Source organism: Erigeron canadensis, chromosome 1 (assembly GCF_010389155.1).
Source record: "Erigeron canadensis isolate Cc75 chromosome 1, C_canadensis_v1, whole genome shotgun sequence".
Lineage (NCBI taxonomy): Eukaryota > Viridiplantae > Streptophyta > Magnoliopsida > Asterales > Asteraceae > Erigeron > Erigeron canadensis.
The window spans coordinates 29201491-29214551 of NC_057761.1; the positions used below are offsets into that span (position 1 = coordinate 29201491).

At 32.9% G+C, this 13061-nt stretch overlaps 1 pseudogene; it reads right to left on the reverse strand.

Moving 5' to 3' along the window:
- Positions 1-415: 415 nt before the first annotated feature.
- Positions 416-2053, reverse strand: LOC122585656 (annotated as a pseudogene).
- Positions 2054-13061: the final 11008 nt, after the last annotated feature.

Consider the following 13061-nt stretch of genomic DNA (forward strand, 5'->3'; position numbering starts at 1 on the left):
CAGATATATGCTATTTATCACTTATCGGGGGTCGGGCGATAATAAACCGATAACCGATATATTCAACCTTGGTAGTGGGTTCGCAACTTCGCATTACTGCCATTACAAACTAATGTGACATAAAAATTTTCAAGATCCTAGATAGTTTCATAAACATGAAGTCAGGTTTGTTGGTGTATTCATGTACTTTATGACTTTATCCATGGTGGCCCATCTTCTGCCCAGGCCCCAGGACTTTGGGTCGGAAATGCTCTGCTCACTGTAATTTTTGTTAAGTTTGGCATTTATAAAGCTTTACATTTCTAAAAGAAAGAAAAAGGTTTTTATAGTAAACAAATGAGATTGCATTTGCAATGGTACTAGCTAGTATTAATATTTCAGTTTTTTTTTCTTTTTTTTCTTTTTTTTTGGGGGGGGGAGGGATTTGTATCATATACATATTGCATAGGATTAAAGTATATCTAAGATTGCAAAGGTGGGATGCCTTGTTCATTTCTAAAGAAGTTATGAGGATCAACCATGGTCTTCACCTTCACAAGCCTATTATAATTAATCTCTTTAAAATACCTTATTCCATAAACCATCCCTTCATTATAACCATTTTCCCCATTATGGTTCACCCCATTATCCAAATCCCTATAGTTGTAAAACGCTTGTCTAGGATTTTCGGATACGAATGGAGTCATATGATCCTGCATCTTCCTTGTGAACTCAACGTATCGCTTCTCAGCTTCAATTCCTGGTTCCTCCCAATACGTTTCGTATTCAATCAACGCAAGATTTCCTGCTCGGTATGGGTATGGTTTTGCAAATTCAGAGATCTCATTCATTCGTCCACCTAACGGATTGAAAGTGATCATTTGGCTTTCAAGTTCTTTCATTTTCTTGAATATAGACTCAAACCCTTGTTTTGAGATAGGATTTTTTACATAATCCGATTTGATCTTGAATGGTCTATTTCTTTCGGGTTGTTGGGTTCTAGATAGTAGATTCTCAATAGGTGTTCCAACTTCAAACCCTGCGTAAACAAGCGTTGACTCGATCCAACTCATTTCAACACAGTCTGAGTCTTGTAACCCAATTCATGAAAATCATTGTTCATAAGACTCAATAGTCTAGTCGAGTTACCAAGAAATAAACTAGGAAATGAGGCTTGTATCCTCTTACTTCCCTTTGCGTTGTTTACTACTTTAAAACTCATTCTAATGAAGAGATCATTGTCTAAATTATAAGCAACTTGAAACCATTTGTATGCAATGTTTACAATCTTATCTTCAGATGTTCTTTTCACATTAAAATATGTCACTTTAGGTGGCACTGGAATTAATTTAAAGTTATATGCAAGAACAACACCAAAACTTGCACCACCCCCACCTGTAATAGCCCAAAACAAATCTTCCCCCATTGTTTTTCGATCCAACAGCACCCCTTTTACATCAATTAACTTAGCATCAACGATACGGTCAACAGTTAGACCATATTTCCTAACCATATTACCATAACCAGCTCCACTACAATGGCCAGCAACCGCAACCGTAGGGCAAACGCCACCCGGGAGGCCAAGTATGCTACTTTTTTCGGCTATTTTATAGTACACTTCACCAAGGGTGGCACCGGTTTGGACCCATGCGGTTTCTTGTTCAATATTAATATCAACTTCACGTAAATTAAACATGTCGAGGATAAAGAATGGATTTTTGTCGTAAATGGAGAGGTAAGAAAGACCCTCATAGTCATGGCCACCACTTCTTGTTCTCATTCGGATGCCATGTTTATACGCGCAAATGATGGAAGTTTGGATGTGTGAAACGTGTGTTGGGGTGATGATTAAGGAAGGTTTTGTGTATGTGGAGTTGTTGAAACGAGGGTTTCGGATGTATGCGTGAAAGACGGAAGGAAATGAAGAGTTGTCGGGAGTATAGAGGATTCCGGTGACCGGGAAGTTGGGGTCTGACCGGTTGTTTAGGCAGTTGATGAAGGGGTTTATCTTATGATCTTCATAGGATGTGGTAGAGATGAAAAGCAAGAGGAGAGTTAGTATGGAGATTGTCATGTTTAGTTTGAAAATCCCATATGCATGCATGTGTAAGTTATATATATGTAAAATAATCAAGTTCGTAGTAAACTAAGTAAAGCAAATAAAGAGGGCCCAAATTTTTATATGAAAAATACTACTCTAAAGTCCACTTCTAAAAATTATATAATTAGTGTACCAACTATTTAATAAACTCCTTTTTATATGTTTTGCGTTTTTTTTTTTTTTTTTATGAAAGCGAGTTTTCGAGTTATTTTTAGTACGATATATACTTTAGATATATAAATTCATATAAAAATGGAAAGATTAAAATTAAAATTAAAATGAAGAGCCGTTCAAAAAATAAAATAAAATAAATAAATAAAATGAAGAGGCTTATAATTAAGCCCATTGACGTAAGTCAGGTCCAAAAAGAAAAATAAATAAATTTGCGTACATTGGAATGATCGACATACATTTAGGGATATTATTATCATTGCATTAATTAGAACTGGCATAAATTTAGGCAGCCTAATCTTCACAGACGATTTGTAAGACGATTCTTTTATAATTATCTATACTTCTATCTATCTATATATACTCCATTATAAAGAATATTGAATTTCTTAAAATTTAACACTTTTTTTTTCTTCTCAAAATACCCCTATTTAAACATAAAAACCTTATATACCATCTTTTTAATCATTACACACTCTCATTGACCTCTATCATACCCTCCGCCGCCGCCCTCCTTCTCCACCGCCTCCCTCGATCTTCACCACCGTCTCTCTTTTATATTGTCATCACCTTCTAGCCGCCGCAACGCACGGACATTATGCTCGTACTTTTTAAAGCAAATTAAAATGCTTTCGAGATCAAGTCAATATGCATGAAATTATCTTAATTCTTAACCAAGTTACTGAATGCATAGTTAATTTTTTCCCAACTGATTCAATAATTAATTAATTAAGTTTTAATTAACTATAAATAGCTTGATCACTTTAATTGACAATTATATCGTGTATTGTCATTTTGACAAGTACTGGTCAGGTTACACTTTATAAATCAAATTCCCAAATTTATATATCGGATATATGACATATACCAGTCGCTAATAGTTTGATCACTTTAATTGACATTTGCGGGCCCATTATCTACTAACAGCACATGCATATGGTGTTGATAACCTATATTCCATAATCACGTTTATCGCCGCGCCTTTTCTTTAGTTGATAGACATGTCACATGACCTAAGTTGATCGAAGAGGACCACTATGACACTATGTAGGATAAAACCGAACATCACATATTCACATATTTGATACGAGTATGTTATATCAATATATCTAAATGGTGTTTGGGATTGTGTTTTGAGTTAATTATTTGATTATTGCATTTTAATGATGCATATAATGGCGCACACTCATTACCACTAAACGACGAAGCCGAGAGAAATTAGTGTTAGATGAAAAAGTTAATATATTCATGCATTTTCACATGATAAACCCAATTTTAAAAAAAAATAGGTTGGGACATGTTTTATCATAACACATTTTAAAAAACGTAAAATTTATATTACAATCACAATCTCAAAAACCCTTAATATCAGTGATATATGGTTTGTTTATAATAATAGAATGTTTTGACGTTTAATAAGAATTTATATCTAATACTATGAAATATAAATTTTTTAGTTTAATAACGTGAAAAGACCATATTGATTAGTTATACTAATTTTTTCAGAAAAGTCATTTTTTACAATTATATATTAAGACTAACGAGCATAGTGCACACTTGTTGCGGCGGCTAGAAGGTAAGGACAATATAAAAGGTAAGCGGTGGTGGAGATCGAGGGAGGTGGTGGAGAAGGAGGGCGGCGACAGAGGGTGATAGAAGATTGATGAGAGTGTATAATGTTTAGATAGAATTGAGGAAAGAAGGGTATATAATGGATTTATAGAAGTAGGGGTATTTTGGAAAGAAAAAATGCTTAATTTCTTAATCTTATTCTATTTATAAGAGAATATAAATATAGATATAATATATTTATAATTATAATTATATTCCTATAATCCTATATAGTTCTGCTTGGAGTATTTGAGCCCATAGAGCACATAAGTGGGGTTATAGGCCCAAATTTCAGTTTAAAATGAAGAATCTGGTATATTGTACGAGTATATGACTTGGGCCGTTGGGCTAAGTAGTGTTTGATAGTTGGAAAAGCTAAGGGTGCGTTTAGTTCAAGAAAACTCTTTCTGTTTTCCATTTTCATTTTTTAAGAAAACATGAAAAACAAGAAACGCGTTCAAATTGTATTTTTCTAGAAAAGTTTTCTTAGAAAATGAAAATTCTCCTTTCCAACTTTTGCACAAAAATTAGAAAACTGTTTTTTTCGGTTTTTGTTTTCACTTTTCTATTTTTCAAACCTTTTATAAACCTAAAATTAGAAAACAAGTGAATTTGAACATGTTTTCTAGTTTTCTAAAATGAAAAAATAAAACTTCATCTTTTATTTTGAACGCGTTTTCAAAATTTTCAAGGATTTTTTAGAAATGAAAAACCTTTTCATTTTCTAAAAACTAGAAAATGGAAATCTTGAAAACATTTTTTCGAACTAAACGCGCCCTAATACTACTCTTCTACTCCTATAATTTTCTACCCAACTCACGATACATAAACTTGACGGAGTTTAAATTAAGTAACGGAAACATCAAAAGTCGGAACATAAAAATTCGGGATATTAGATTATGAGGTTCAATCTGCAATCTATGCTACAATTCACATCAAAATCATCACTTACCCGATACTTTGTATACTTAATAATCATCTAAATAAACAACCGAGAGATCGATCGATCTAATAACACCACAGTAATAATTGTCGATTATATAGAATTCACACCAAGATTACTTACTCATATACCACCTCTATTATAATTGATCGTCATCATTGGTGTACTCTTGCAATAGGGATCTTGAGAAACTTGTCTTCAGGAGACAGTCAAAGGTTACCTGCAATTAGTTTATAGTTGATTACATAATTAATTAAAGTGAAATTTTAATTTGAAAACTAAATTTTCTATGAACACTAGAAAACTGGTCAAAACACACTGTGATCTAAATTTAACACAATGCGTTTTAATTGTGTAATCTAAGATACGTTGTGTTAAGTTTAAATCACAGTGTGTTTTTGATAGCGTTGTAAATCAGAAAATTGTTCAAACACACTGTGATATGAACTTAAAACAATGTGTTTTTGAAAAACATATTAAAAATACAGTGTGTTAAATTCAGATCACAGTGTGTTTGATAGTTTTCTAGTTTTCACGAAAACTTTAGTTTTCAAATGATCAAAACCCATTAATTAAAAATGGAAAAATTTAAAAAGTCAATTTTTCTTTAGCCTGTTTTTTTTTTAATGGTCTAAACAACTATACATAGACATACATATAATCATGACAAAGATAAATTAACATATACTCGTAAAAGTTAGCAATAATATTAGACCTTGACGAAATCACCGGATGTCGTGGTAGACCCACAAGAAGAAACAAACACATCATCAATCCCAGCAAACTGCAACACCTTTTTCGGCACTTGATAAGTAAGTGCAACCCTAATAAGATTAGAGAGTTTACGCAAGTTATTGGCCTTATAGATGACAAAGTGAAAAGCCATATGCAAGTGATTAGTTATTGATCACCTTTAAAGTGTGCTCGCCAATGAGAAATTTTTTTTTTTAATGAGCCCGTTACAGTGAAACATACTTTTGCTTTTCATCTTTAAGGTCCTTACAGAATCGGTAAGACTACTAGCAAATTATACAGTTTTCTTGTTGTAGTAATAATAATAATAATAATAATAATAATAATAATAATAATAATAATGTAATATAATGCATTATTTAGATTAGTATTAATGATTGTGCAAATTTTTGTGTGTGTGATATGTGAAATTGAGTCTTAAAATTTATAACACGAATCACCTAGCGACTGAGTAACACATTTGCGGACAGTGAACCCGTTCGTATGCAATATAGTTAACTTGGTAAATCCAAGACCGATCACAAGTACTATTGTTACAGAAGTTGTTCAAATTAAGCAATTCAAAGTAATAAAAGGGGGGGGGGGGGGTTAATCGTGTTGTCACTTGCTTTTAAAAGTTAGTTTGCAGGAATGAGATCAAGTTAGTAATTTCGAGGATATATTTGAAAAAAGTTTTGTTTGAAACAATAATGTTAAAAGGCATCGATCTTGAATCTGCTCAACAACATGCTTCAATTGCACATAAATGACGTTCCAATCCAATTTAAGTTGATTAAATAACCGAGACTCAAACAAATCACCAAGCCCGTACTCGTCAAGTTTGTGGCATTATTCGACTCTCTTGATTAACTAATTTCACTATAAAGACCGGTACCCCAAGAAATCTTTTATAATTTCCTTAATCAATCAATGGTTTTGGTTACTGAGATACCTATCGATTGTACCCAACCGTTAACATACTAATTCCTATTATCAATGAACGATTATCTACCATTACTATGCATAAATCCAATTGTTTATACCTAAACAATCAAAATGATATATATATATATATATATACATATATATAGGGGTGAGTTAGATCAGGGACTCCTTATTTTAGGGACTGTTAGGGACTCGATCTATACCGTCCATTTTCAACAGATCTAATCACCACTGATCAATTCCGGCGACATCTCCAGCGAGACTTACACATGTGTAAGTACAATTTACACATGTGTAAGTTGAATAAAAATTATGATTCGGAGCGTGCTTCGCCCTTAAAGATATTCATAAACCAAAGCTGGTGGGGGTGATAGGTCATAGTGTGATAGGTCATAGAGGGTGATAGCTCATATGGGGTGACCGGTGATGGGTGATCTACCCAAAATTGTACTTAAAACATGTGTAAGTTACTTACACATGGGTAAGTCTCGCTGGAGATGGTCGTCGTCGCCGGAGAATCATGGTGGTGGTCGTAGATGATCATAGTGGTGGTGGTGGTGGTGGTCAGAGATGATGGTGGTGGTGGCCGGAGAAGGAGGTAGAAGGAGTCTCTAACAGTCATTAAAATAAAGAATCCCTAATTTAACTTTTCCCTATATATATATATATATATATATAATCAATAACTATAGCAATAGACACACATATATCACCAATCAATCCAAGATAAATGACGAGGAATTAATACGCTAAGATCTCAATATAACGTTAAATGAAATCAACATGAAAGTAATAATCTTCACATATTGTCTCATTTCATCAAGAGAGATGATAAAGTAATTAGCCACTCATGATGAAGAAATTAGACAATCTATACTACTTATATAAGCAAAGCCCCTATTTTTATCTTTAAACACTCTACCTTTGATAAGTCTAAATTACCCTGACTTATCATTACTCCTTACCACAAAACAAGTGTTATCCCAAAAATACCCCCACCAATTTGCGGCCCACAAATGGTCTCTTTTCTCTCTTTCACACACATACACAAAAACCCTCTCAAGATTCCACCACCGCAGCCACCAAACGTCGGCAGTCACCACCACCACATTGCCGGCACAGCGATCTACCCATCTCACTATTTGTTATGTGTGTATTTTATCCCAATCCCGTAACCTAATCAAAACCCCAAAAAACGACCACCACAGCCACCAATCTCCGGCATTTACTACCACCACACCATCGGGGTTAGGACCTACCCTTTTTCTTTTCTTTTGTGCGAAAATTATGTGTATTTTCGACCACCACAACCACCAATGTTTTAATTGATCTTTGTTAAACTATTTTAAGGTTTATGTAAGCAGGTTTGAGATGAGGTTATTTCTATCCACACCGACAACATGAAAGTTTTGGATGATGTAAGGTTGTTACTTTATTTTATTTTATGTAAGTGTTTGCTCTATATCTGTTTATGGGTATTAGAATTTGAATTCGTTTCTGATGGTGTAAGGTTATGATTGATCTTTAATCTTTGGAAAAATGACAACTCATGATTTTGATGCCATGTATATATGTTGTTATTCGATAGCTATCTTTAGTGGCCATGCTTCGTGTAAAAGGTTTCTTCATATATGTTTAATAGTTGTAATATTTTATAAAGTTCTTTTAGTTTTTTGGTTTAATTGATATAGTTTTTGTTTTCGAGGAACAATCAAGATCAGAACCTAACCAGAAACCAACATGGCGAAGGGAAATGATTTGTTATTATATGTAACCGGTCACAATTTTAACCGACATTTTAAACCTTGACGTGATGCTCATTGTACGTTTACCTTATAATTTAATTAGGCACTTAGCAAACCCCAGATTGGTGTGATTGAGGTATCTCCACAACAAGTTGACAGGATCCATTACCTTTGTGAATATGTCTCCATGACCTGTACTAAACACTCTTACTTTCAATTTTATTTACCTCTTTAGATTTATGAATGATTGTAAGCTTCTAATCTTTTGTTATAGAGGGAGGGAACTCAATGACAATATCGTTACAGATTCCATTTTACTGAAATTTGGAAGGCTATTTGACCTCTAAACTTTGTATTTCCCTCTTATTATTGTAACTTAGTTATATATTTCTTCGTGAAATTCCTTTTTGTTATAATTCTATGAATAAACACGAGGGGAGGATATCGCTTTTGCATGAATCTTAATGCCTGTAAGCTCTCTATGTCTATTGTAAGAATAAGAGTTGACCTGCTAACCATGTCACAAGTTAGAAGATTAATAAATTGTGAACGAACTATAGATTCTGGTATAGATGGAATTCAGGTCCGTTGTAGCCATTCGACCCGTAAATGAATAATCCTTATTGCTAAGAGCCTTTGAGACCTGGCTCTTTAGTAGTAGCGAGTTTTGTGATATCTTATACAGAATATCAATATCCGATGTGTAGCATATTTGGTTTTGTCATGTTTCTTACATGAGTATAAATCATTGCTCTGTTTGTTTACCTAAAGTTAGTCAGGATTGATACACACTGTAACACCTTTAGGAACCGCTTGAAAACGCGAACAAAATAATATAGAAGTTGTTTAAAAATATTTGATGCGCCGCATCGCATTACTGAGAGACTTTTAAATGGTAAAATATTTGGGATTTTAGTGGGTATTGGTTATATGAGTTGCTTTTAATTCTTGCAAGTTAGAACTTGGATGTGTATATATTATGCTCCTTTATTCCTACCCTAAGTTGTTAATGAATTCATGCGTTCACATTTTTTTTTGGATTTACCAAATTATGCGTGTGTTTTTGTACATAGCTGGTATTACTTTGAGCCACATGATTCATCTTAATGGTTATGATTAATTTTCTGGAAATATATTTGATGGTTAAAAAAGATGTTTGGTTGAAAAGAACGAGTAAGGTTAAAAGGAATGACCGGATGAGTAACGGAACATCAAATGCGAATCGATATCATTGCTTACACAAATGTTTTGTTTGAAGTTATCGTCATATCTAGCACTTTGTTTATGGTTACCGCCGCATCGCGCGGGTACCATCTAGTCAAGAAATAATGAGAACATAATGTAAAGGTTGAAGAAATAAATTCAAGAGTGCTATAAACGTTAAGGAATTGATAAAATAAATCCAAATGTCTCTATGATCTTGAGAGGTATTGGATCTAATGAAAATGGCCTCCAAAAACCCTAAAAACATTTGGAAAGTCGAGAATAAGGCTAGGGTTGACTAATGCTTCCTATTTATATGTGTAGCAAAATCTCTTTTTTGTTCATGCAGTGATCTCGATGAGGGCAAGAATCCCCACGACGAGATTAGTTGTTTCCCTTTTCCTTCTATTCCATTCTGCCATTTAATCTCGATAAGAACAAAGATCCCCTCGACAAGATCATGTTCCAGATTCTTGAAAAGACTTGTTTCATGCTCCAATCTTTCTTGCAATCATTCGTGAGCCTAAATGTACTTTCAAAATATCGTTTCACGCCAACTTTATGTAATGTACCTGTTGTAAAGCTGAAAACACTAGCAAATACCATAAAAACCAAATACACGCATAAAACGACTTTATATAAGTTCAAAACATACAATTATGATGTGGAAAATATGTATGAAATGACTCATGTCAGTGTGTGACCCAAATCTGCCAGTGTATTGCAACAAAATCTGATATACATATATTTTGAATCTATCCGTTAATCGGGCGAGCCTCAAGACCAGTATCAACATAATACCATCTTCGAATTTCTTATTCTAGTCAGTAGTTATGCGTTGAAGATATATATCTATCTAGAAAGATTAAAACGTAAAAACTTTTCTACAGATATCAAAATGGAAAATGATTAATCCTTCTAACTCATCATCCTAAAAATCTTCCTAATGATAAGATCATGACACATGATGCAATCAAAGGATAAAATTATGAGAGAAAATTAGTGAATTACACATGACATTGAACTAAGGCATTAGGAGGATTTTCAAGAGGATAAATTATGAGGATTAATCATTTTTCATCAAAATGTCTATAACCCTTCAAACCACTTCAATAGTAGTAGTGGTCATAAAGATATGACCACAAGTTAAAGGGTAGTGATCTGTATGCCACCAATTTTTGACGATACATCACCAAATATGTTTTAGTGTGTTGTATAGTAGAACCTGAACCCTGTAAAACATATTTAGTGATTTTATTAGAAGCGGGTAGTATACATATCACTTTCCGCCAATGGGGTTGATGGACACATTGGTAATGTTTTTGACCTTGGGATGATCCATTTGGGTTTGAGTCTCAATTTTCACATTTTTTATAATGAATTAATAGGGTTTTTTGAGAGTCCTAATTTCCAAGGATACGTGTAGTTTAAGAGTAGAAGTAGAATAGAATGCCGTAAAAAAAAACACAGATCACTTTCCTAAGTTTTATGACAAGAGCTTTAACATATTTATAGGGAGACGTTTTGTTATCAGAATTCAAGCTCCATAATCTCAATACCCGACATTATATCATTAAAAGGGTAAAGAATGAAGATGAAATTAAAAAGCACACAGGCTTTGCAGACATGCAATAATACATGTTCCTTATGCAATTTATTCACATATAAATTGTCAACTTTTACGTGCACTTTATTTTTTTTCTGGCAGAGGAATAATTTTTGTTGATTTTTTTGATTAATGCCTAATAACTCCAAAGGTAAGTAGCTGGCCCACTAGGGAATGAGGATGATGCAAGCCAAAATTTGTTGGCAAATAATCGGAAATTCACAAAATTCCAGTAACTACTATTTGAATAATTTATTTACTCCACTTATATAGGTACAACAAACACATTTTGGACCAATTAAGTAGTATAGTGTAGTTTATTAAAATAAATGTAATTGTTATAAAAAATAGTAATGTAGTTATTTTAATCGGTTTATATATTGTATATTTAAACATTTTAGTTAATCAGCTTATATATTGATGGCATGTCAACAGGGTGAGTTTCATTTGAGAACCATTTACATATGAACATAATATATATTTGGTATAACTTGATATGTTCATATATGCATAAATATTTTCACACAGAATATTCATATATGAATATCAAGTTATAATATAAAAGTTCTCATGGTTTCTCCAATTCAAATGGTTCTCACATGAACTTTTTCCTAAATTTGTACGCTATGCTATTGTTTTGCAAAGTGGATTTTGGTTTAACCTTGCATAGTTATCATAATTTTGTTGTCTGTACATCATTCAAATTTAAGTTGTTGTTCAGGCCGTTTTAAATAGTTTTTGGCTTCTAGTGACATCTGATTTTAGATGGTTCCCATTTTCGTCTTGGTCTGTCTCGATTTGGATAATTTACATCCGGTCATGCACTCATGCTGTTTAGTCATTTTGTGGTGGTTATGAGAGTTTTGAGGTATACGTTTGATTTTTTGTTAGATTGATTTTTAGTTTTCTAATACAAAAGTTATATTAATTTATTATCATAGGTTATTCTTGTAATCTTATTTAGGCGATCAATAATCATCCTTCATTCATTAATTAACATGGAATTGGAGCTTTAGCTATAATTGTATAAACCACCATCAAAATCTAAAGTTTTTAAGTTATCCGTGTGTATATAAGTGACTAAATCCAATTGATATAAGTATATAACAATTTTAGGTCTTAGACCAAGTGATCACCCAAGGTCCCTTTTGAGAGTTACGAGAGAGATGATGTTGGCTTAGAGATCATGGGTCGAATCTCAATTGCCTATGGTTTCGGACATTTATTTTTTCAGATGGTGCCAGCCGTGTTATCGTACCCTTGGTATCCAGAAGTATCTTTGGGTTCCAGCCTCTAACATACTATCCGTTTGGATGTCACTGTTAGGGTTCGAATCACTAACCAATTAACATATCATTTTAGAAAAGAATTAAAAAATCCAATCGATGTATCACACTTACATACTTAAATATGCTTGAAGGATTATAATAAGAGTTAGATTACAAAAATCGTCTTTGTTGTGGAGTTTTCATCTACAACTTTCAAAAATTATATTTTTAGTCCACAAATTCTGACTTTGTCAACACTTTTAGGTAATTTAGTCATTTCATTCGTTTAAAATTTACAGTTTTATTCCGTTTTAAACCAAAGCTGCAATTTTTAAAAGTATAAGACCAAATTAATGGCACTCCCCAACAAGGATGATCTTTGTAATTAACTCTATACTTTATTTTATGACTATATATGTATTTGTTTTTTTTCTTACTAGCACGTTACCCGCGTTATGCAGCGGTGGTCATGAAAACGACGATGTAGTGGTACAGGCGACTGTTTGTGCTAGATGAGGTGTTGAGTGGTGAATTAATATAAAAATAATTAATGTAAATAGTTAATAAAAATATTTAAAAAGATAAAGAATTAATAATGTTATTTAATTATATTTGATATTTCACTTGCAACCCACAATTACAAAAAATTAATATGATCGATTAAAAATATGACCCTGTATATCTCATTTGCGAATTGCAATCCACCTAATCCTTCGATATAATTGGTATTGTCGATGCTGTATTTTTTTTACGACTA